Here is a 23669-nt window from a genome sequence, read left to right as displayed (position 1 = left end):
GAAATCATCATTCTGGGCTTACTTAGAACAGAACGTGTTGAATGGTAGAATGTATGGATCGTTGACGACTAACTTCCTCATGTTTAAAGATACAGCACTATACGAATGTTTTCTTGATGTGGTACATCCACCACTCGCAAAGACAATGTATAGGAATAATAGATATGGCATCTTAAAGATAAATGCAAGTATAGCAAAGTGGACAAGTAATAGTAATGATACCTGCAGTTTATGTTCCAACAATGTCAGGGAAGATGATCTTCATGTTTTGTTCTTTTGTTTGTCCTACGCGGTACCCAGAAAAGATGGATCAGACCTCTCTGCTTAAATAAAGGTGTAAGATCATATAAAGAGGCAGGAAGGATCCTAAAAAATGATACCAGTCAGGTCATTGTCTTTGGCATTAGCATATTTTTGTTAGCCTCACATTTTACAAGAGTTAAATCTGGTCTTGAAATTTATGAACTATCCCATCCAAAACTGTTTTAAAGAACGAAATCTTAATTTGTATACGCCTTTTTAATTTTTAAAATTATTTAATAAAGTTTTTAATGTAATGACAACTATCTCCGTAAGTGTTTTTCGTTTTTTTTGTTTGTATTCCATTTTTCCTTGCTTGGCACTCTCTAACCATGACAATCATGTTTTAATGTATATGTATGTGTTTATTGATGTATCTTTTATGGTACTGATGTACCGAAATAAAGATTATGAACTGAACTGAACTCCAAAAATGTGATATATATGATCACCTGTCCTTGGTGCTTACGCTACATCGGAATGACAAGCTGGAAGGTAAAAATAAGAATCTGCGAACATCGTAGCAATATTAGATGCAGATGCAACACTACGAGAATGACTGATCTCTTTCTGCATAACTGCAGTGATGTTAAAGACTTTAAAGAACATGCATCAGCCATCTCCACTAAACTGACAGAACATGGCTGCCCAGAAAGGATTTTAAAGACCTCCCAGAAACGTGCCCGGAACCAGAACAGGGAAGCCCTTTTAGAAGAAACACCCAGAACGGACACCAGGATACCGCTCACCTGTGTAACCACATAAAGCACTGTCTCTAACCAGGTATCTAAAATCATCAACAAACATTGGAAAATTTTGCAAACAGGAAAGTTATGCTGGGAAAAACACTTTTCTCCTAAAGGAAAGTGACAAGTTTAAAAGACAGTTTAGTAACAATTCGAGCAAGAAATTTGAAATTACAGACCCACACAGTTCTCAATGCCTGGGGACTACCGAACGTGACAGGCCCCTTCCCATGTGGTAATTGTAGTGTGTCAACGAACATAAAGAGTTGGAGGGTCTGTTGACTAACGTCGCTGAGTCTAAAAGGTCCTATTCAAGTATCCCTTTTGGATTGCACTAAATCAGACCACGTGGTCACATGACACAGGTATATAGTAGATATCCTATCAGCCCACCCATTTGGCGGAGCCTCGTCATGTAGGACGTCTGGCCAGGGTGGTAAGTCCAGGCCCAGATGAATCGGCCAGACAACACTCACTTCTGGTTTATATTTTTACAGTGTCCATGCCACAGAGTGGTGCTGAGAAATTGCAGTGCAAAACAGGGAGTGAAAAAAAGTGAGACTAAAATGACGGTCGAGGCAAAGGAAAATGATTTTATTGAAGATATTCACCAGGACGTCAGGTTAAAAAGAAGTGTAAAACAGTGTTGAAAAAATCACTGTGATGCTTTGCTGTACTATGGATTAGGCCAACATGTTTCTGCCTAAGGTGAAACTACACCGGCATTCTTCAGGGCCAGATACAAAGAGATGTTGCTACTGCAAAGGTACACTCAAACTTATTGTGCAAAGTGAAAAAAATATGAAACGGACAGACCAAGTTAATTATTAAAGAGCTGTCCAGATTACTGGAGCGGCCTCCCCTTCGGCTTAGGTGGCAGCCGAGAGGTACCGACGGAGAGAGCGGGGCCTCAATCTCCGAGCCGTTGCCGGGTGAGGTGAGGCTCGACTCCCACACATTGCTGGGATTTCTTCCTCCATCAACTACTGGTCAGGAGGATACGGTAGGATGGTCTACAAGACCGCTCCAGTAATCTGGACAGCTCTTTAATAATTAACTTGGTCTGTCCGTTTCATATTTTTTTCACTTTGCACAATAAGTTTGAGTGTACCTTTGCAGTAGCAACATCTCTTTGTATCTGGCCCTGAAGAATGCCGGTGTAGTTTCACCTTAGGCAGAAACATGTTGGCCTAATCCATAGTACAGCAAAGCATCACAGTGATTTTTTCAACACTGTTTTACACTTCTTTTTAACCTGACGTCCTGGTGAATATCTTCAATAAAATCATTTTCCTTTGCCTCGACCGTCATTTTAGTCTCACTTTTTTTCACTCCCTGTTTTGCACTGCAATTTCTCAGCACCACTCTGTGGCATGGACACTGTAAAAATATAAACCAGAAGTGAGTGTTGTCTGGCCGATTCATCTGGGCCTGGACTCACCACCCTGGCCAGACGTCCTACATGACGAGGCTCCGCCAAATGGGTGGGCTGATAGGATATCTACTATATACCCGTGTCATGTGACCACGTGGTCTGATTTAGTGCAATCCAAAAGGGTTACTTGAATAGGACCTTTTAGACTCAGCGACGTTAGTCAACAGACCCTCCAACTCTTTATGTTCGTTGTAGTTTGATTAGGGGTATTGAGTTTGGATGGTCTATAAATATAGTCCCCTTGACCCTCCTCAACTTTTTGTTTTTCAATTGTAGTGTGTCACCTGACTGACGCCACAAAGACACTAAATCTGGAAAGACCTGGCATCTCAGGAAACATACAAATTGCAACTCCAACAATGTGATATATACGATCACCTGCCTTTGTGGCTTATACTACATCGAAATGACAAGCTGGAAAGTAAAAATAAGAATCTGCGAACATCGTATCAATATTAGATGCAGACGCAACATGATGAGAATGACTGATCACGTTCGGTCTACTGGGCAACTAATGGGTGGTCATTAAACAAATTTAAAAGTGCAAATCTAACCTACAGAGCCACCTAATCGAAAAAGAACAGAGATGGGTCTATCGCTTGTCAACTCACAAAGAGAGCGATAATATCCCCTGGAATGCCCTTAACAGCAGTTAAACATTGTGTCTGAAACATCAGTATAGTTTCTGTATCCTCATCGATGCTGCAGATATTCTTCTCTGGTGCTGGGCCATAATAGAACTGGGTGCGGTCATGACGAGCTCAGCTCGTCATGAGCACAATGGCACCGTGCCTTATGACGAGCTGAGCTCGTCATGAGCATCGAAGGGGGTATACATGCTATTTATAGACAAGTTCAGACTCTGGGGATCACTGTACCTCGATTACCTAACACGATGGCTCTCCTACACAAAATACGGCTAACCATATGGGTCTTTACCATACTCCAGAATATTTGGCTAGAGTTCCTTGTTATGTACAAGTACTATGACGTGCCTTTGAATTTTTCGCAGTACCATACATAGTTTTGCAAATTTTGCACCAAGCCACGGAATATACTTTTCCTGCAATACAATTATCTGTGTTCACACTGGCTTATCGTTTTCCAGTCTCTGTGTCCAATCACATATTTCCTTTAAAACACACTGGATAAGGGGCTGTTATTAAGGGCTAACCCAATACTTTTTCCTAATGTCCCCTTTCAAAAAAATCACATTGAACAGCCTTTTTCTGCTCTTGACTCCATCTTCGTAGGAGCACAGTCCAACCGAGCTAATGATGTAGGCTCGTAACAATGACGTCACTACGGACGCTTACGAGCAGATGCCACACCCGCTGAGTACGAGCCAGCGTCTGCCACTTTTTGCATTTACCCGGCGAAACTCAACTTCAAACATCTTTGGGATACCGCATCGCAGGACCACATTAAGTACCAATGCAGTAAATGGGGTTTGTCGGTTAAAAAACTGGGGAGGCCTTGTATTTAGGTAGTCTGACTTTTTTTAAGGACATGGTCCACCCATCTTTGTAATTTCCTAGCATGTGACTGACTACAGGTCTTGACCCCCGCCGGGATCCATGCTGCTAATAAGCAGTTGCACTGAAGTAAGATCTTTCGGAAACTTTTATTCTGTTTTTATGTGTACCTGTTTCTCTGCCATCTTTTTTGTTTTATCTCACTTTACTTGGAACTTTCCGAAGGGCAGAGGCCCTTAATGAGGAGGTCCTATACCCATGTAAGACGGGTTTGCCCACTGTCTTCAATGACCCTGTGGGTTACATTGGTACTTTTCCTGCCCATGTTAGCAATCATTGTTTTATTAGGATCACATAGCAACCACAACGCACTATAGGTTTCTGTGGTTAACCTACCGATCGCATGCCTTTTAGATAACGGTCTTCTGGGTATTTCATAGGGAATCCATGTGTATAGTTCTCTGAACACATCTTGCACCAACGTATGCCAGAAGTCACGGTGATGTTGAGGTGGATTGCTATTTGCTGACTGTAATAGGGATGGGGGACATGAGAATCACTTAGCACCTACCTATTTGACATTAACATTGCACAGTGATGCTTTTGCTTTGTCTTACAGATACAGGGCGTTGGTGAAAATTGTAAGTGCGGTCACCCCTGCACTCACCGTGTACCTTAGCATGCCCATTGATATTTCAAGAGGCCATTGATTTGTCTTCATACCACTTCCTGGTCCTGATGAAAGCCTAGTAAATCTTAGAACACAGGCTGTAACATGTAGACTATCCCTAGGATATTCCAGACCAATTTAGTCCTATTAATATCCGCTCCATGTCTTCTTTTTAACCTTATCCCAGGACCTCATCATTAAAGCACATCATTTATGAAGGAGGATCCTTGAGGCAATTTTAAAACCTTCACATTGAACTCACACCCTACACACCAAAAAATAAAACACCCGCTCCGCTGTAACTTAAGGGTCGAAGCATACCGGAGATGCATTCGGCACCTCAGATGGGAACACAATGATGAAGCATGCCACCAACTAGGTTGGTGGGTCAGGGTTCTTTTTTAAAAAAACGAATGGGTTTTCCTTATTTCCTGGTCCTGCAGTGAATTCGGATGTACCCACCCTCCTGCGCCTCGTTCTCTCATTGTTTGTACTACAACATTTTAACTCCTATATTTTTGGCCACTAGAAATCTTTGTCTACTGGTGGCTACAACGCTCTTAATTGGGCAAGAAAACTCGATTAAAATTCTTGTCAGAGATTTGCTAAGCCGGTTTTACGTCACTATCCTCTATCCACTCACACCAACCTACACTATTCTACACACAGGGCCCTATACTTGCACTTCATAAACGACACTGGGACAAAAGTACTCTAATGAAGAGCCCCCCTTGAGGGTGCCAGTCGGGCATTGCAGCGCCGGCCAGATGAATAGCAAGCTCTATGATGAAGCATGAGACCCACAAGGGTGTGTGAGGTTCCTACTTGTCTGACCGGATACCCTCCCTCCCAGGGACTGCATACCTTTAATTGATTGCCTTTTCTAGAAGATCACATTTGCCACTCCCTTTTTTTCCAACTCCTCCCTCACCCTCAGAGACATTGGCTTTTGGAGAAGGATTTTACATGCGCTATGCATGGAATGTCTACAACCAGGATTTGTACATAGGGATGAGTTTATCTGGTGGTGGTAAAGGCACATGTGATTGTGAAATTTGTCAAGTTCAGGATAAGGAAATGTAGAAATAGGTGGAAAAGGGCTCCTGGAACGGAGTGGCAAAAAGCATGCTCACATACTTCGCTGTATCTGCAGAGTTCTGAATGTCTCCATCAAAATGCCCTGTAGGAGAAACATATGAGGGGCCTTTTTCCTATTCCTTTATGAATTCCTCTCTAATCTGGTTGGGTAATCTCAAGTGTACCTAGTAAAGTTTCAAGTATGAAAAGCTAATGCCTTTCAGTTTTCCGTTTTTTTTTATTACAATGAACTACCTGTAGTGGTAGATGCATTCAAGTAAGGTGACATTTTCGTAAACCAGGCCTTTAGGTGCGGTTGATGACCAAGATGGTGACCAGGAAGTGTAGATTTAGTCCATAAGAGCTTCATACACCAAAAAGCTTAGTAGGAAAATTTGTAGCAGGATGGGCAACTAGATTTCAGACTTATTTCTTTTGTTTTTTTAAGATACAATGGTGGGTCCATTATCTGCTTGTAGAAACCGCTTTCAGGCTGCTTTTATCCCAAATGCACAGGTACTGGTTCTGTGGAAGACTCACTTAGATAAGTATTTCCATGTGCCCCATTTATTATGTCTTGTCCTTGATGATGAACCTCTAACAGCAAATAGATTGGGCGTATTGTTGGCAAATTTCATTAGAGCACAGGGCTGGCATTCTATAAACAGGACTATCGGGCCGTGGCCAAGATGGCGACAGAGTGAAATCTGTCTGTCGGTTTGTCTATGCCTTGCTGAAACTACCCTGCCACCCCTGTGATATCTGAGCCTGGACAAAGCAGCAAACAGAGCGGTGGGGGCAAATTCCTGAGCCCCCCCGAGGAAGAGAGGATCCCCACCCCACCCAGCTGCTGGGGGCTGCGGAACAAGTGAGACAGTTCTTAGCCTGCGGCGTAGGCTGGAGACTCATGCTGCCCTGGGGCACTGGTAGTGGTAGTGGCTGCTGCCATCGACTGGCAGCCGCGGTGCAGCGGACTCAGCCCTCTTCGGAGGTGGAGCTGAGGAGGCGGGGTGTGGGCTGGCAGCGTGCCTTCCCTGAGAGAAGCAGCACATGGCGGAGAGTGGGCCCAGGCGGGCCGAGGTGAGCAGGCACCAGGGCATGACTGGAGTGGCTCCTCGCAGACCTGCATCTCCGGAGGCCGCGACAGATGGAGCAGTCCTACAGTGAGCTTTGGAGACAGCGGGGTTGTCGATCAAGGAGAGGGGTGAGGCCAGCCACAGCAGAGAAATGAGCCGACCACGCCTGGTAGTTCTAGGCCCTAGCTGATAGTAACACGCAGAGCGGTGAAGCAGCCATCAGGCCTTAACGCGGAGGTGCCGGTGCACGCCAGGAAACGCCCGAAGAAGAATCAAGGAGACCAAGCTCAGAGAGAGGCCAGGTGGGTGGCAGACTCGGGTCCATGCAGAGATACACCACAGATCCCCAGGGCAGAGTACATGGAGGGGAATGCCTCACTGGATCTCAGGGCCGGACGGGGGCCCAAGCACCGACATTGGGATAGTGCGCTCCCTAACAACCGTGAGGCCAAGCGTAGACTGTCCCTGCTGAAGAGGAAGTGCGGGGAGGGGTTTGGGGGCGGGAATCAGACCCCGGAGGGCACACCTAGGAGTAGAGGCACCATAATAGTGCCTACATATCAGCGGCAACGGCTGGTTCAGTGCGGTCCTGGGGACTGGAACTCCGACAACCACAGCAAAGGGGGCAAGCTGGTCAGTGACCCTGAACTACGCAGCCGCATTTCTTTGGTGTGGCAGGTCCGAGAGTTGTCGTGGGATTGGAGAGTTCCTCACCTACAAGAGTCGCACCAGAATAACAGGGCTGACAACCTCCAACCACGAATACCCCGCAAGAAATAGGACCCACCAAACTTCGCATGTGGGAAACCACTTGCATAGCCTCGGACAACAGGTGTGTGGGTAGAAAGGAGTAGTTTCTCACCTGTAACTCCAATTCTGTAGTAGGGGTAGCTCGGTTATAGTCAATCTCTGAATAGTCCCGCCCATGTGCGGCGACCACGGAGCAATCAAAATAGTCTCTTAAATCGTCTTCTTCTGCAGTCCTGCATAGACACTTTTTTTAAAAGTCTTTTTATTAAGATAACAGGCTCTGTTGACAATGACATAGCACATTGCAATTGATGGTAGTTGAACATACAGGCGACAGATACATACACAAAAGTCAATGCGAACATCATGGTCTGTACAATCGGACTTAAATCCATACACCCCATGAATTCGGCGTAGAAATTGTTTGAGTATCCATCACCTCCCCTCTGTATCTTTTCCACGCCCCCCATATTTTTTCCTGGGGCACCCCCTGCTTTTGTATATCACTCTTTCAGCCCTTTGGCACCAGTCTAAGTCATGACCCCATTCTTCCACGGTCGGCAGTATGTCACTACCCCATAACCTGGCTATATTGCACTTGGCAACCATGCTTGCTAATGCCAACCAAATCGTATGCCATTTAGGCCATGTGGTATCACTTGTCACTCCCAGGATGTGCCATCGGGCCTCCATCGGGACCTCCGCCCCAATCACCTCGGACATAATGTCTGTCAAGCTGGACCAATACACTCTGATCCTGGCACAGTCCCACAAAATGTGGAAGAAGGTACCCCCTTCTCACCACAGCCTTGCAGACAGAACTGTGAATCAGCATACCCAATACGATATTGTGTCGTACGGGAAGTGTAGGAGCGGTGAAGCATGCACAACTGAACCAACCTAAACCTTGCACGAATGGCCACTTCCCGGGGGCTCTGTAGGTCCTCTCTCCAGTCATCTTCCTCCAGTAACCCAATATCAGATTCCCATTTTTCTTGGGTAGTCTCCAGGGGGTCGGTTAAGTTATTGATACGTTTTTTGTACGTGAGGGAAATAGCCTTGTCTATCATCGGGTCTAACAATAGCCTGTCTTCTAACGGGCATAGTCCCGTAGCTGAACTCCCTGCCGGATATGTTGTAGGACGGCATGCCAGAGTTGCTGATAGTGGAGAAATTCTCCCCCCCTGTGCCCCCCCCCCATCTGGAATTCCTTCTGCAAAGTAGAGAACTCTAACATTGCCCCTCTTTTCCATAAGTCCCACAAGACGTCAATGCCAACCAGGGACCACTTGCTAGGGCCCTTCAGTTTCGTCACTTCGGGAAGTTAGTCCCCCGCCCACAGTGGGGTTTGAGCCATGAGTTTCGCCTCCCATCCTAACAATCTTGTCGCTTTCCTCCAGACCTCCACCACCGCTGCCGTCAGAGGCAGCAGACGTGGCCTCCGTCTGCCCCTATGATATAGCGCGTCCAGGTAAGTGCCATTACCTAAGACCATACGGTCTACTCTATTTGCCGGCTCATCCATCGTGGCAAACACCCACCCGCTAACGTTCACCAACTGCGACGTCCAGTAGTAGAGCCTGATATCCGGGACAGCCAGCCCTCCTCGTATACCCCGTTGAAGCTTCTTCAGGGCAATTCTCGAACTTCCGCCTCCCCAAAGCAATGTGCGGAGCTCGGAATCTATAATCCGGTAGATCCTCTCAGGGACCAGGAAGGGGGTGCTTTGCAGAACATAGAGCAGGCGGGGCAGGGCCATCATTTTGAATAGAACGGCACGACCCATCAAGGTGAGCAGGGGAGCTCTACAATGCGCCACATCTCCACATAATCGCTCCAGCTGGGCCTGTATATTCAAACATATGAACTCTTCCTCTGACGCCATAATCCAAATATCCAGGTATCGGAATGTCTCTTTCCATACCAGCCCCGTACCGTCCCCATCTAAGTCCAGAGGAGGTCCAGACAACCGGTGGCCCAAGGATTTGTCCCAGTTGATGTGATATCCAGAATACTCTCCAAAAGACCGCAGCATCAACATAAGCCGCGGAATGGAGACCGTCGGCTCCCATACTTATAAGTAACACGTCATCCGCGTATAGCGAGATACGCTCCTCCCAGCCGCCCCCTAAGTCAATGCCTCGGACTTATGGATAACTATCGTTGCTGAGCGCAGATCACTCTGAAGCAACCCTTCCGCTTTGGCATCGTTAAACATTTTTAGCATATGCGGGGCGACCTGTCCCGATAAACACAGGAAACGCCTCCGCTGGAAACCCATTGGGTCCCGGTGCCTTCCCTACCTGCAAATCACCCATGGACGCTTCTATCTCTTCAACTGTTAGGTCAGATTCCAAAAGGTCCCTTTCATCAGGGTTTAATGTCGAGAGGGTTATGTCACATAGGAAGTTGGCACATTCCTCCGCCCGCTTCTCAGTGTGTGGCTGGTAGATGGTTTCATAGTAGTGCGCAAACGCCTAAGCTATTCCTAAACTGGTATCCCGCATGGCCCGACTGCCATCCGGATTCCCAGAACCCAGTTGCGGTCCCTATCACGCTTCTCAAGCCATGCTATCATCCTATTTGCTTTATCTCCTAGATCATAAACACGCCGCTGCGTAGCAAGGGCATGCGACCTCGCCTGGTCAGTTAACACATCCCTCAGTTCTTTTTCTTTAAGTCGTAGTTTGTGTCTCAGTTCCCGCTCCTGCTCCTATGTTTCCCCACTAGAGCATTCTAAGTCATGAATTTCAGTTTGGAGGCCATCAACTTGAGCTTGCTTTGCCTTCCTACGTCTCCTGGTATCTGCTTACACAAAATCCCTGGTCACGGTCTTAAATGCCTCCCAGAGGGTACAGTGAGATTCAACCGAGCCCACACTTTCTTCAAAGTAGAGGTCCACACGTTCCCCAAACCGTTCCTGGAACTCCTGATCTTTGAGCAGGAAGACATCCAACCTAGGAGTGGACCAATCCCGTGCAGGGGCTCTAAGCTGTACTCCCACCGGGGAATGGGTGGATATGCCTCTGGCTTTGTGACAACTGTTGTGGAAGAGCCCCATGTGTCCCACCTGTGTGAAGAGGTAATCAATCCTAGACCCCGAACCATGCGCTGCAGATCTGTGCGTGTATTGTCGAATGTGTGGGTTATGCGCCCTCCAGAGGTCCACTAATCCCAGTGCAGTTACAAAAGCCCCCAGCTGGTGTACCCACTCCTCGATCGGGTGGCGCCACAGACCTATCAACTCCCCTAACCATCACATCATTCATATCCCCGCCCATTACCCGGACCCCATCCGGTATTTCCAGGAGCAATTTCCCCAGGTCCGAAGGTGTGGTGCTGTGGAGCTTTGGAGGAATATAAACAGAGCAAAGATTAATCAAGTATCCCTCCCACTGCCCTGAGATAGCTACAAAACGCACAAATGGGTCAAGCCATTTAAGGCTGACGACCAATGAGAGCAAATTTTTCACGAGGATCCCAGCCCCTCTAGAACCCGTAGTGAAGCCCGCATGAGCCAGTAGGGTGTACCCAAACCTAATAAGGGCCTTATAGTGATTGCCTATCAGGTGTTTCTCCTGCAAGAAGACTATATTTGGGGCAAGTCTGTGGAGGCATTGAAGAACCATATTGCGTTTGATTTTGTTCTGCAGACCATTAAGTTCGAAGACAAAATGTTAATCTGCTGTGTCATTGACATATGTATCAAAGAACATCAATAAAAAGCTTCCAGAGGATGGGTACCCACCCCCACCACCACCCGCATGTCCATCATCATTGCTAGTTGAGCCCCTCAAGCAAAATTCTGTAGAAACCAAAGGACAAAGATCGAACAGCCAACCGTTCCCCCCTCCTCCCCCCCAACTCCCTGCTACCCAGGCCAACGTGACCAGATTCACCCCAACCAGCAGAGCGCCTGTCGCCCATGAAAACGAGAACTTTGGGGATGCGTGCTACAACCAGTCAGGTCTCCAGAGGGTGACTTCCAGCCCACCACCCATATTAGCAGCTGCCATAGCATCCAATTCTAGCTGACACTGGACTAACAATAGGAACAAAGCACCTGGAAGTAGGAATCTAACCAATCTCTCCCCCCCCCCCCCCCTCTGCTGCACATGCCTTCCCGAAAGTCAAATGCGGATCAGGTGTCTCGCCTACCAGTCAATTGTAATAAATGCCTCCCTGTACCACAAAGTCTCAGCAGTGGAATGTTCATACATTACGTATTCTTCCCAGCAACTCTTCAGTCCGGGGCTCCCTCCTTAGACTCATCCTAGGTCGGGCGAGGTAGAGAGGCTTCGAGTCCTAGCACCACCCGGCCTCCGAGACCCCGTGCGCCTTCGTTTCTCTTTCTCCACCGATCCCGTGGAGGAATGTTGGGGAACGCACAGCTGTATCTCTCCAACTGTCTTTTGACCGTTGACTGTCGGGTTGTTGTGCCTGTGCCTCCAGCCACGCGTAGACGTCCTCCAGGGATGTGAAGAAGTATTTTCCATGCAAAAGAATCTTAAGGCGCGCAGGAAAGGACATCATATACTCAATGCCACGGGTTTGCAGCTCCCTCTTGACTGCATTAAACCATCTGCGCTCCTGTTGGACCTTGATGGTAAAGTCTGGATAAAATCAAATGATGGCGTTGTCAATCCGCAGGTCCCCATGTTGCCGAGCGGCTTGCAGGATGGCGTCCCGGTTCCTATAATTTAGGATCTGGGCAATAATTGTCCTGGGGGGGCACCAGGGCGGTGGAATCGGAGCCCTATGCGCTCTCTCAATCACAAAGAACTTAGATAGTCTCCTGGGCTTCAGGCGATTCAGGATAACGTCCTCTAGGAATAAATCACTCTGCCCTTCCATTTTCTCCGGCACCTCTACCACTCGTATGTTGTTCCTTTGGGCCCTCCCTTCCCGGTCCTCCAGGCGGACCTCCACATGTTGCTGGTGCCGGGTTAACTGCTGGACCTGATCCTTCAGAACTTTAGTGGCTTGTTGGAGTTCAGCAATCGCCGTGGCATTCTGGGTAGCCTTCTCGGAGGTTTTGTTCAAATCAGCCCGCTGGAGTGCCATTTCTATCGTAACAGTGTATATTTTTGCTTCCAACGTCGCCCCCAGCGATTGAATCGCCTGCATGATAGAGGCCAGGGACGGCTCTGTGGTGCTTCCGGAGGCTCCAGGGGGGGGGGGGGAGGGGCAGCCTCCGCCCCCCCAAACGACGCCGTATAATTGTCCATAGTGTGGTGGATTTCTTCGGTTTTATTGTGAACCCAGTGACGGTCTCCGCCGCAAAGGGGGAGGAGCAGGAAGAACGGCACCCCACTAGGCACCTGCAACGCAAGTGTCACTCCGTCTGGGTGCCGCTGTCAAGGGTGGGTGTCCCGTGATGTACGCGATCTCTCTCAGAAAATCTGGCACCGCTATAGCAGCGCCTGCCTCATGAGGTCTCAGGCTCCACTCCGCCACTGACCCAAACCTCTCTCATCCGGGGCTCCTGCCCGCAATCCGCTGTCTCAATGGGGCGTAGCTTAATAGCCAGCAGGGAGTAGAGACCCACGCGGTCCCAGGTCCCGACTGCCGCGCTGGAATTCGCCGCTTCTAGGTACCAGGGGCATTCCGCCGTCCAAGGACAAAGTTTGAGGGCGGTTTTGGGGACCCAACAGTGTAATATAGCCTCTCCTGGGCGAGTCTCCAACAAAGCGGGTCTCCCGGCAGCCTCTGGCAGAGCACCACGCAGTCAGGGGAACCCGCGCTGGTACGTCCCTTCTAATGCCAACCCGCGCTGGTACGTCTCTTCTAATGCCAGCACGCGCTGGCACGAGAGTCCCAGGGCTGCTGGCCGAATGTAGGCCCCAGAGGCCCTGAAGCCGCCGGGAGACGTCACTTACCAGCCCGATGTCGGGGAGAGGATCTGAGCATACCTCAGTCACCGGAACACTTCCAGCTACGGGATCCGTCGTCTAGCTGCGGCAACTTCAGGATAAAGTGACGGATATTTGGGGCTTTCAGTATTCCCCCGGCCGTGCTGGGTTGTTATACGGCCATCTTGGCTGCCGCCAAGCCCCTGCATAGACACTTAAGAGAAAATTAAAGACAAATAATGCAGCCTGACATTAACAAGGCTACATTGGCCAGCACTTCATCCTGAAGTGAAAAGGATAGCCATTTAATATCATTACATTTTACAGAGTTTCACCACATATATAGAAACTTCCCTTCACAAAAATCCTTTGCATGATAGAGAGGAAGGGTTGGACAGACAAGCCTCATAGGCTGCCATTATGTGTCTGGAAAAGGGATACCATGCCTTTAAGGAACCCTCCAGAGACGCTCGGTATCCCATGATGCACAGCCAAAGGCAAGTTACTTTCAGTTAATTTTGAAGGTCTCTTAAAGCCAGGCCTGTAGCATCCAGGAAAAAAAGTTAACTTCCACCTGGGAGGAGGGTGGGTCGCTTTTGACTATAACAGAGATACCCCTACTACAGAACTGATGTTACAGGTAAGAAACTACTCCTTCTGTAGTAGGGGATCTCTGTGTATAGTCCTAATCTGTGAATAGAATGGCAAGCCCATCCCAAAACCAAATCCAGCGGTGGAAAAAAACTAAAGCAAATACATTTCTCATCGAAGCCTGCCCAACTTACGCATCTGTCCTGGCATCAGAATCCAGGCAGTAATGCTTCGCATATGTGTGGCCAGACTTCCACGTAGCCGCCCTACAGAGGTCTGCAATAGGAACGTTACGTAGCAAAGCTTTAGTAGCCGCTTTGCCTCCAGTTGAATGAGTCTTTTGCTTACCCCCTAGAGTCTGGTTAGCCTTCTTGTAGCATAGTTGTATACAGGACACAATCCACCTAGATATGGACTGTTTGGAGGTGGCAAGGCCAGTTCTAACTGTACCATAATTCACAAACAACTGATCTGACCTACGAATGTCCTTGGTCTTATCTAAGTAAAATTTCAACACCCGCCTCACATCCAGTGAATGAAGACACCTCTCTGCCGGAAAGGGGGGATGTTGAAAAACGTTGGTAATGTGATGGTCTGGTTGACATGGAAATCAGATATCACCTTAGGGAGAAATTTAGGTTGAGTCCTCATGACAACCTTGGAAGCATGAAATACTGTATAGGGCTCTTAACACAACGTCTGAATCTCACTCACCCTGCTTGCTGGTGTTATAACCACATGGAAAGCTGCCATCCAGGGCAAATGCTGTAGAGAAGCCTTATGAATAGGCTCAAAAGACTCCGACCTGGACAACACCACATTCAGCTCCCATGAAGGCGAAGGACGCCTAATGGTGGTGGGGGGGATGGGGGGGGGGGGGGAACCTTCAAATGCTCCAGTAAATCTTTTATTACAGGTATCTGGAAAAAGGATGTTTGTGAAGGGCATTTCCTATATGCAGTTAATGCTGCACAGTGAAGCTTAACAGAATAGAAATTAAGGCCAGATTGAGCTAAATGCAAGAGGTATGGAAGGATGACATCTTCCTTGCAGGAGGTAGGGTCAGCGTTCTTGGATGTGCACCAAATGCAGAACCTCTTGAACTTGTAGGCATAGGAAGTCCTGGTGGATGGCCTTTTAGCCTCCTTAAGTATTTCCATACAGTTGTCAGGCAAGTTCAAGTGTCCATATTGTACTATCTCAGGAGCCATAACGCCAAACTCAGCGATGAGAGGTTGGGGTGCACCATCTGCCCCCCGAACTTCATTAGAAGGTCCGACCGACATGGAAGCCGCAGATGGGGTTGCAGAGACCGGTGGAGCAGGTCTGTGAACCACCACTGTCAAGGCCACTCCGGAGCAATGAGGATCATTCGCACTCTGGATTGAGACAGCTTGATGAGCACTGCCAGCATCAGGGGAATGGGTGGAAAAGCGTACAGAAAGATGTTCAACCAGCTGATCCATAGCGCATTCCTCTGAGTCCTCGGTTGGTAAAACCTGGAGGCGAAGTCTCTGCACTTGCTGTTTTCGGCCGTGGACCATCTTTCAAAGATGTTTCCTAGCACTTCGTCGTTAAGAACCCACTCGTGGTTCTCCTGAACAAGCCTGCTGAGTGCCAATGCCTGAGCATTCTGCACACCTGGTAGATGGTTAGCAGTTATAGTCAGTCCTCTGGCTAGCAGCCAGTGCCAGATCACCTGCGCTTCCTGAGACAGTGTTCGCAATCTCGAGCCTCCCTGCTTGTTGAGGTAATACATTGTGGTCGTATTGTCCGTCTGTACAAGTAGGGAGTTGGTCTGGAAGGACGAATGAAAGCCCTTCAGTGCCAAGTGAACAGCTCGGAGTTCCAGAAAATTGATTTGGTATGTGGACTCGACCTGGGACCACGTTCCTTGGATCTGCAGATGGTCCCAATGCGTTCCCCAGCCCTGGAGAGAAGCATCTGTCACAATGGTCTGTATTGGAATGTCCTTGTGGAATGGAACCCCCTTGAGTAGATTCTTGCTGAACACCACCACTTCAGTGACTGCTGAGCGTGCTGGGACAGTGTGATCTTGTCCTCCCAGCTCCCTCGTTTCTGGTCCCACTGATCCTCCAGACATTCCTGCAGCAGTCTCATGTGGAAGCGTGCATGTGGTGTAAGGAAGATGCAAAAAGTCATCGGCACCAGGAGAGACGACACAGTCCTCACCGTCGTTGATGAAATGGACATGAATCTGAGCCTTCCGAAGGATCGATAAGCGTCGCTCCTCCGAAGGACACACGCTTGCTCTGAGTGTATCGATGGAGGCTCCCAAGTACTGCAGACACTGAACAGGAGTCGGAACAGACTTGGACATGTTGATGTGTAGACCCAGTTGGCTCAACAGAACAGCCGTCCTGTTGGAATGCAATTGTGCTTCCTGGAAGGTGGAGGCTTTGATCAGCCAGTCGTCCAGGTACGGGTAGACAAACACCTTGTTCTTTCTCAGGTGCGCCGCCACCACTGCCATGCATTTCGAAAAAGTCCTGGGTGAAGACTTTAAACGGAAGTAAGTTGTACGGATAGTGGTTGGTGCAGACTAGGAAGCGTAGGAACTTCCGATGTTTCGGTGCACTGGGGTACATGGAAGTACGCATCCTGCAGATCTATTGCGCAAAGCCAGTCTCCACTTATGCAGCTGAGCATAAATCTGGTGCAAGGACAACATGCAAAACTTCTCCCTGCGGATTCACTTGTTTGCTTGTCGCAAATCAAGTATGGGCCTGAACACGTTCTTGTCCTTTTTGCGCACCAGAAAGAACCTGGAGTGTAGACTATTTCCCCTTTGAGACAGAGGGACATCTTCTATCGGCCTTTTTCTTAATAGGGTATCAGCCTCCGCTTGTAGCTCGCGCAGCTGGTATTGAGAGCGAACCGGTGGAATAGCTGGAGGAGGGCTGACAAAACGAAGACTGTATCCATTGCAAACAATATTCAGCACCCACTTGTCCGGAGTCATTTTTCTCCACTCTGCCGGGTAATTTTGAATGCTTCCCCCCCACCGGAGTGGGTAACAGACTGGGGGGAAGTAATCCCTCAGGGATTTGACCCAGCCAGGCCCTTATTCCCCAATGAGACCTGCCGACCGCCTCTGCCCCTTTGACGCTTCTGGAAGGGCTGCCTCCGATATTGTTGTTGCTGCTGCTGGCCAGCTTGGCGACCCTGCCCTCGCTGGGAGTAGCGCCCCTGGAAGGGGAGGGGGAGGAGGGGGGGGGGGGGGGGGGGGGGGGGGGGAAAGACTTCCGCTGGTCCTTTGGTTTCTCCAAACCGACCGCCTTCAGCGTCTTAACTTCTGCCTTCATGAGGGCCATCTCCTCATCCGCATGAGTCCCGAAGAGGGTACTGCCCGAAAAGGGCAAGTTGGCAATACGCTACTGCGCCTCCGGCTTAAGAGAGGTAAGGCACAACCAGGAGTGGCGTCTCAAGTTTACTCCATGGCAGTACCCGTGAGCAGCCAGGAGAGAGGTATCCGCATCCGCACTGATGACTTGGTTGGAAACCATCATGCCCTCATTCAAGATTTCCTGAAAATATTCCCTTCTGTCCCTCGGGAGGAGCTCAATGAATTGTTGCAGGGACTCCCACAAGGAGCGGTCCTACCGACCCAGAAGTGCTGTCGAACTCTCGTACTGCAGACCTTTCTCCCTGCCGAATCCATTTGATGGCTCTCCTTGTCCGGAGGGACCGTTGACGAAGGAGCAGTCGAGTGTTGTTTCATTGCTGCTGTAACAATAACCGAATCCGGGGCAGGATCTGTTCTCAGAAACGCCGGATTCATACCCGGGGGCCTGTACTTCTTCTGAAACCGGGATGGGGCAGACTTCACCAAGGCCGGCGTCAGGAACAGCTCCATGGCAGGTTCCTCCAACCCTGGCACCAAAGGCAGCAAAGGGCGAGACAGGTGCTTACGCTGTAGCATTTCAAAGATGACAGAGGTGGAAGTGGGGCCACCCGACAGTGCTATCCCCAACTTTGCTGCTCCCCTCAACAGCACGTCCCTAAACTTCACAATGTCATCCACTGACGACACCCTTGTTGGAGGAGAGTCAGACAAAGCAGGCGAATACCTCCTGTCACTGGAAGAGTCTGTATAACTGATATGCCTGGACCGCGGCCTCTCTCTACGACGACGATGTCGTGACCTGGTTGAAGATCTATGCTCACTGCGAGAGCGATGCCGCCCCCGTGTTCGTGACCTCTGTTTCCTGGGTCTCGCCGGACCGACCTGCACTGGCTGTTGCGGAAGAAGAGGCGGCTGAGCCGGAATCAAAGGCCTAGGTTGTAGAGGCAGAGGTGGAAGAGAAGGAGGAGGAGGAGGAGGAAGAGAAGGAGGAGGAGGAAAAAGAGGAGGAGGAGGCGGAGGAGGAGGTAGTTGTTGAGGTGGAGTAGGTGTCTTAGGCCTTGAGGGCGAGTAGGTCCTCAAATAATCAGAGTACGGAGACCTAAGTACTCGCCTCTTCTTACGAGCAGGCCTCGGAGAGGATGCTCTGGAGGTAGACTCTCCTGAGGAGGAACACCGGTGCCGCCGCGACCGGGAACTCTCGGATGGAGACGCTCACCACACTAGACCCCGTCCGGGGAGTAGACTTCCTCTTCGATATCGACTTTTCCTTCCTCAACGTCGGTCTCCTCGACGTCGGTCTCCTCGACGTCTATCTCCTCGACGTCGATCTCCTCGACGTCGATCTCCTCGACGTCGATCTCCTCGACGTCGATCTCCTCGACGTCGATCTCCTCGACGTCGATCTCCTCGACGTCGATCTCCTCGACGTCGATCTCCTCGACGTCGATCTCCTCGACGTCGATCTCCTCGACGTCGATCTCCTCGACGTCGATCTCCTCGACGTCGATCTCCTCGACGTCGATCTCCTCGACGTCGATCTCCTCGACGTCGATCTTCGTGTCAACGTCGAAGGCAAACGGCGGTGTCGCCTCGTCGGCGAGCGCCTGCCTCTTCGGGACTCAGCACGACGATGGTGTGTCGGCAACGGTGAAGTCCCTGACGTCGACATCTTCTGAGGTCTCGACGTCGAACATCGATGTCGCTTCGACCCAGAGCCTTGGGTTGACAGGGAACAGATGGTGGTCATACCTCTTGACATACGTCTAAGCCCTCGACGTCGACCGGGACCAGTGCCCTTTCCGGGCCTCTTCTTGACTGGGGAGCCCCCCCAGAGGCCGATGCACGGGCAGAGGATGAAGATAGAGGTCCCACCTGCTTCTTGATGTCTCCTCTGCTGCAGGCCTTGGAGACAAATCTTCTCCCTGTCACGCAGGGTCCTCCTGGAGAAAGAATAGCAAATATCAAAGGAGTCAGGTACATGAGTAGCAGGCAGACAGACAGAGTATGCACACTCTGTGGGGGGTCTGACTTGGCCTTCTTCCTACAACACTCCGGGCACTTGTCGAATAAATCTGGAATTTCGACAAGATATAGGTGTAAAACTGGTCAGAAAAGACAGCAACTGGAAGAGGAAGACCCCAGACGTTGAGTGACACAAATCTCACTGAAAAATATCCAAAAATTGAAGATATACCCAAAAAGGTAGAGCTCAATGCTCCAGGGTCCTGCTGGCAGGTGCCGGAAAAAAGAACTCAAAGTAACTTGCCGTTGGCTGTGCATCATGGGATACCGAGGGTCTCTGGAAGGTTCATTGAAGGCACAATATCCCTTTTCCAGACACATAATGGCAGCCTATGAGGCTTGTCTGTCCAACCCTTACTCTTGATCATGCAAAGGATTTTTGTAAAGGGGAGTTTCTATATGTGTGGTGAAACTCTATAAAATGTGTAAAATGTAATGATATTATTTGGCTATCCTTTTCACTTCAGGATGAAGTGCTGGCCAATGTAGCCTTGTTAATGCCAGGTTGCAGTATTTGTCCTATTTTCTCTTAAGTGTCTATGCAGGACTGCAGAAGAAGACCACTTAAGAGTATTTTGATTGCTCCGGGGTCCCCGCACATGGGCGGGACTATTCACAGAGATTATGACTAAACACAGAGATCCCCTACTACAGAAAAGGGCTTTCTAGTGACCAAACCCAGGATCTACCTGTGCTTCGGGTGCCTACGACGAGCGGGAGACTGGGATCCAACGTAGAACGCTCTTTCCCCATACAGAAAATAAGTCAAGAGAGAACTAATGGCATCTGTAGGGTGAAAAAAGGGGGCTCTATCAAAGACATGCTCATGAAATTGGAATGCTTCCAGGAGGGAGAGAACAAGGGAGGCTGAAGCAGGGCAACCTCCCCAATGGTAGAGGACTCAGAGACCCCAGTTATATGCCTATACCTGGAGGCCTTGTATTCGGGCCTGATAGAAGTCCTATGAGCAGTTAGAAGGGATCTTACAAGCAAATTGCAGGCAGTCCGGAAGACGTGACAGATTGGAGAAAGAGTAGACATGATAAAAGAGAGGGACAATCACGAGACTAAGAAATAGCACAACTACTACAAGAAATCATCCGCATCTCAGAGCAACAACTGAATCTCCAGGCACACGCAGAGTATTTAGAAAATCGATCCAGATGAAACATTCGGATATGCGAAGCGCCTGAAGACACAGCAGACCATCTAAGATCTGGCCAGAAACCCACGCAGAGACTACACCCCTGGTAATGAGATGGCCTGTATATCCCCATCTCCTATCTGGGGACTATAGTTGTTTTATTGTTATGGGGCTTGGTCACAGGTGCCTGTCAGGGAGCCCGAATATTCTTTTACTTCTAAATAGCAATAAGCCAAGTGGGGGTCCTGAGAGAGTAGACGAGGGCGTCCTGGAATCCTGACATTACATCGTCCACAAAGAGCCTGAGGGTACTGACCCTCAATATCAAGGGTTTGAATAACCTGGTCAAGAGGAAGGCAGTACTGACCTACCTTTAACATTCGCCGAGGATGTATGCCTTTTACAAGAAACGCATCTTCTGCGCAGGGACTGGAGCGGGCTCAAGTCTGAACCTTTTTCCCCAGCAGTTTTTCTCCTCTATGACACAGGTCGGCAGGAATCGCAATGCTGTTTTTGAGCTCCTTCCAGGGGAAGGAGGGGATAAAAGTGGTGGAGATTATGGGTCATCTATTCGGATACAGAATCCACTTTGGCCCACACTCCATACTTTTGGAATCTATTTACACCCCTAATGAAAGGCAGGAGCTGGTTTCACAGGAAGAAATCATGGCAAAGCAGGATAGGTGTGTGATCCAAGGGGGGGGGGGGGGGGGGGACTAAAATCGAATATGCTACTTACCAGTATGCCACTGTTCTAGGCATGTAGGGCTGCTAACATTCATATCTGTGCATAGATCGCCGCCTAGTGTTGGGTCCGGATAATTGCACATTGTTGTCCTGGAAGAGTCTTCAAAGTATCACTAGATAGGTGGCTCCTCCCCTGGACTACAGTGCGCATGGGCATCCTCTCCATCCTTAGATTGTTTTTCGCCATTGTGGCAGAGATGGAGTGTAATACAGTGAGTGATGTCCATGCTACATAGTAATTCTGAATGCTACAGCTGCTGCAGGCGCCAGGGAGGAGGGTGGGCGATATGAATGTCAGCAGTCCTACATGCCAAGAACAGATGCATACTGGTAAGTAGCATATTCGGTTCGAGGCATGTGGGCTGCTGAATTCATATCTGTGCATAGATTATATAGCAGTCTCTCCTGTTAGCGGCGGCTGCCCGTGCCAGCTGCAGCAGTCTGAAAGAGTTTTGAGAACAGCCTGTCCTACAGCTGCCTGCTGTTTAGAATGCACATCTACGCAGTAGTGTTTCGTAAATGTATGTGTGGTGGACCATGTGGCTGCCTTACATATCTCGTCTAAAGGAATATTTCCCAGGAAAGCCATGGACGCTCCTAATTTACGTGTGGAGTGCGCCCTTGGTGGAATGGTTAGTGTGCGTTTAGCCTTAGCATAGCAAATTTGTATACACTTAACGATCCACCTGGCTATCCCTGCTTTGGAAATGGGGTTGCCTTTGTGTTGTGGTGAAAATGCAACAAAAAGCTGTTTTGTCTTTCTGAAGTCTTTTGTTCTGTCTATATAGTACATAAGAGCCCTTTTGACATCTAATGTGTGTAGGGATCTCTCTGCGACATTTTCTGGATTAGGAAAGAAAACTGGCAGTTCTATGGTCTGGTTCATATGGAACTGCGAAATCACCTTAGGCATGAATGTAGGGTTGGTGTGTAATACAACCCTATTTGCGTGGACCTGTATGAACGGCTCTTGAATGGTTAGGGCCTGGAGTTCACTAACTCTTCGTAGTGAGGTAATGGCTACTAGGAAAGCCACTTTCCAGGTTAGAAACTGAAGCTCACAAGAGTGGAGAGGTTCAAAAGGTGGTCCCATCAGTCTGGTGAGGACCACATTGAGGTTCCAGACTGATGAAGGCGGGTGTCTGGGAGGGATCACTCGAGTCCTTCTAGAAAAGCCTTAATGGCAGGCACTCTGAATAGTGAGAGGTGCTGCCTGTTTTGAAGATAAGCTGCTATAACGGATAAATGTATACGAATGGAACTGTACGCCAGATTACACCTGTATAAGTGCAGCAAATAACAGATAATGTTTTGAATAGATGCATCCAGTGGGTTAATGTCATTGTTGTTACAATATATGACAAACCTTTTCCATTTAGCCGCATAGCATGCTCTGGTTGTGGGCCGTCTTGCCTCCTTGATGATATTCATACATTCTGGCGGCAAGTTGAGGTAGCCAAATTCTAAGACTTCAGGAGCCAGATCGCCAGGTTGAGCTGTTGCGGATCTGGATGCTGAATGTCGTCATGGCTCTGCATCAATAGCCTGGGTGTGAGGTGTAGCCTTTGATGCAGTACCACGAGTTCTAGAAACGTGGTGTACCATGGCTGGCGTGCCCACATTGGAGCAACCAGGATGAGTGTCATCGAGTGCTGCCTCAGTTTGCGTGCCACCAGCGGTATTAAAGGTGCTGGGGGAAAAGCGTACGCAAATTTGCCTGACCAGTTCATCCATATTGCATTGCCCTGCGACTGTGGATGTAGGAACCTGCTGGCGAAGCTTTGGCATTTTGCGTTTTCCCTTGTGGCGAACAGGTCTATCTGTGGATGACCCCACTGCTGGAAGTACGGTTGGAGTACTGATGGATGTATCTCCCACTCGTGCATCTGGTGGCTGTGTCTGCTGAGCAGATCCGCCATCTGGTTGTCCGTGCCCGGCAGGGGTTCCGCCATGAGGAAGATGTTCCTCTGAATGGCCCACTTCCACATGCTCTGAGCCAGATGAGAGAACTGTGGAGAGTATGTTCCTCCCTGCTTCTGTATGTAGTACATGGCCGTCATGTTGTCCGTCCGGATCAACACGACCTTGTTGCACAAGTGTACTTTGAAAGATTTCATCGCCATGAAGATTGCCATCAGTTCCAGAAGGTTGATGTGCATCTCCTTTTGCTGTGCTGTCCATAGTCCCTGCACTGTGTAGTGGAGTACATGAGCTCCCCATCCCTGGAGAGATGCGTCCGTCGTCAGTATAATCTGTGGCACAGGCTCTTGGAACGGTCGGCCCTTGCAAAGGTTTTGTGGGTTCCACCAATGCAGAGAGTTGAATGCCCGACCGCTCACCAACACTAGGTCTTTTAACTGTCCTTGAGCCTGATTCCACTGACGTGCTAAGCACTCGTGAAGCCGACGCATGTGTAG

At 49.2% G+C, this 23669-nt stretch overlaps 1 protein-coding gene across 1 annotated transcript in view; it reads right to left on the bottom strand.

The window, feature by feature from the left end:
* Nucleotides 1-23669, bottom strand: part of KPNA3 (karyopherin subunit alpha 3) — an 855988-nt gene that overhangs the window by 177839 nt on the left and 654480 nt on the right. The window lies entirely within an intron of this gene.

This window comes from Lissotriton vulgaris, chromosome 8 (assembly GCF_964263255.1).
Source record: "Lissotriton vulgaris chromosome 8, aLisVul1.2, whole genome shotgun sequence".
Taxonomy (NCBI): domain Eukaryota; kingdom Metazoa; phylum Chordata; class Amphibia; order Caudata; family Salamandridae; genus Lissotriton; species Lissotriton vulgaris.
Note: the sequence above shows the minus strand (reverse complement) of the source record. Positions and strands in the feature narration are given on the sequence as shown.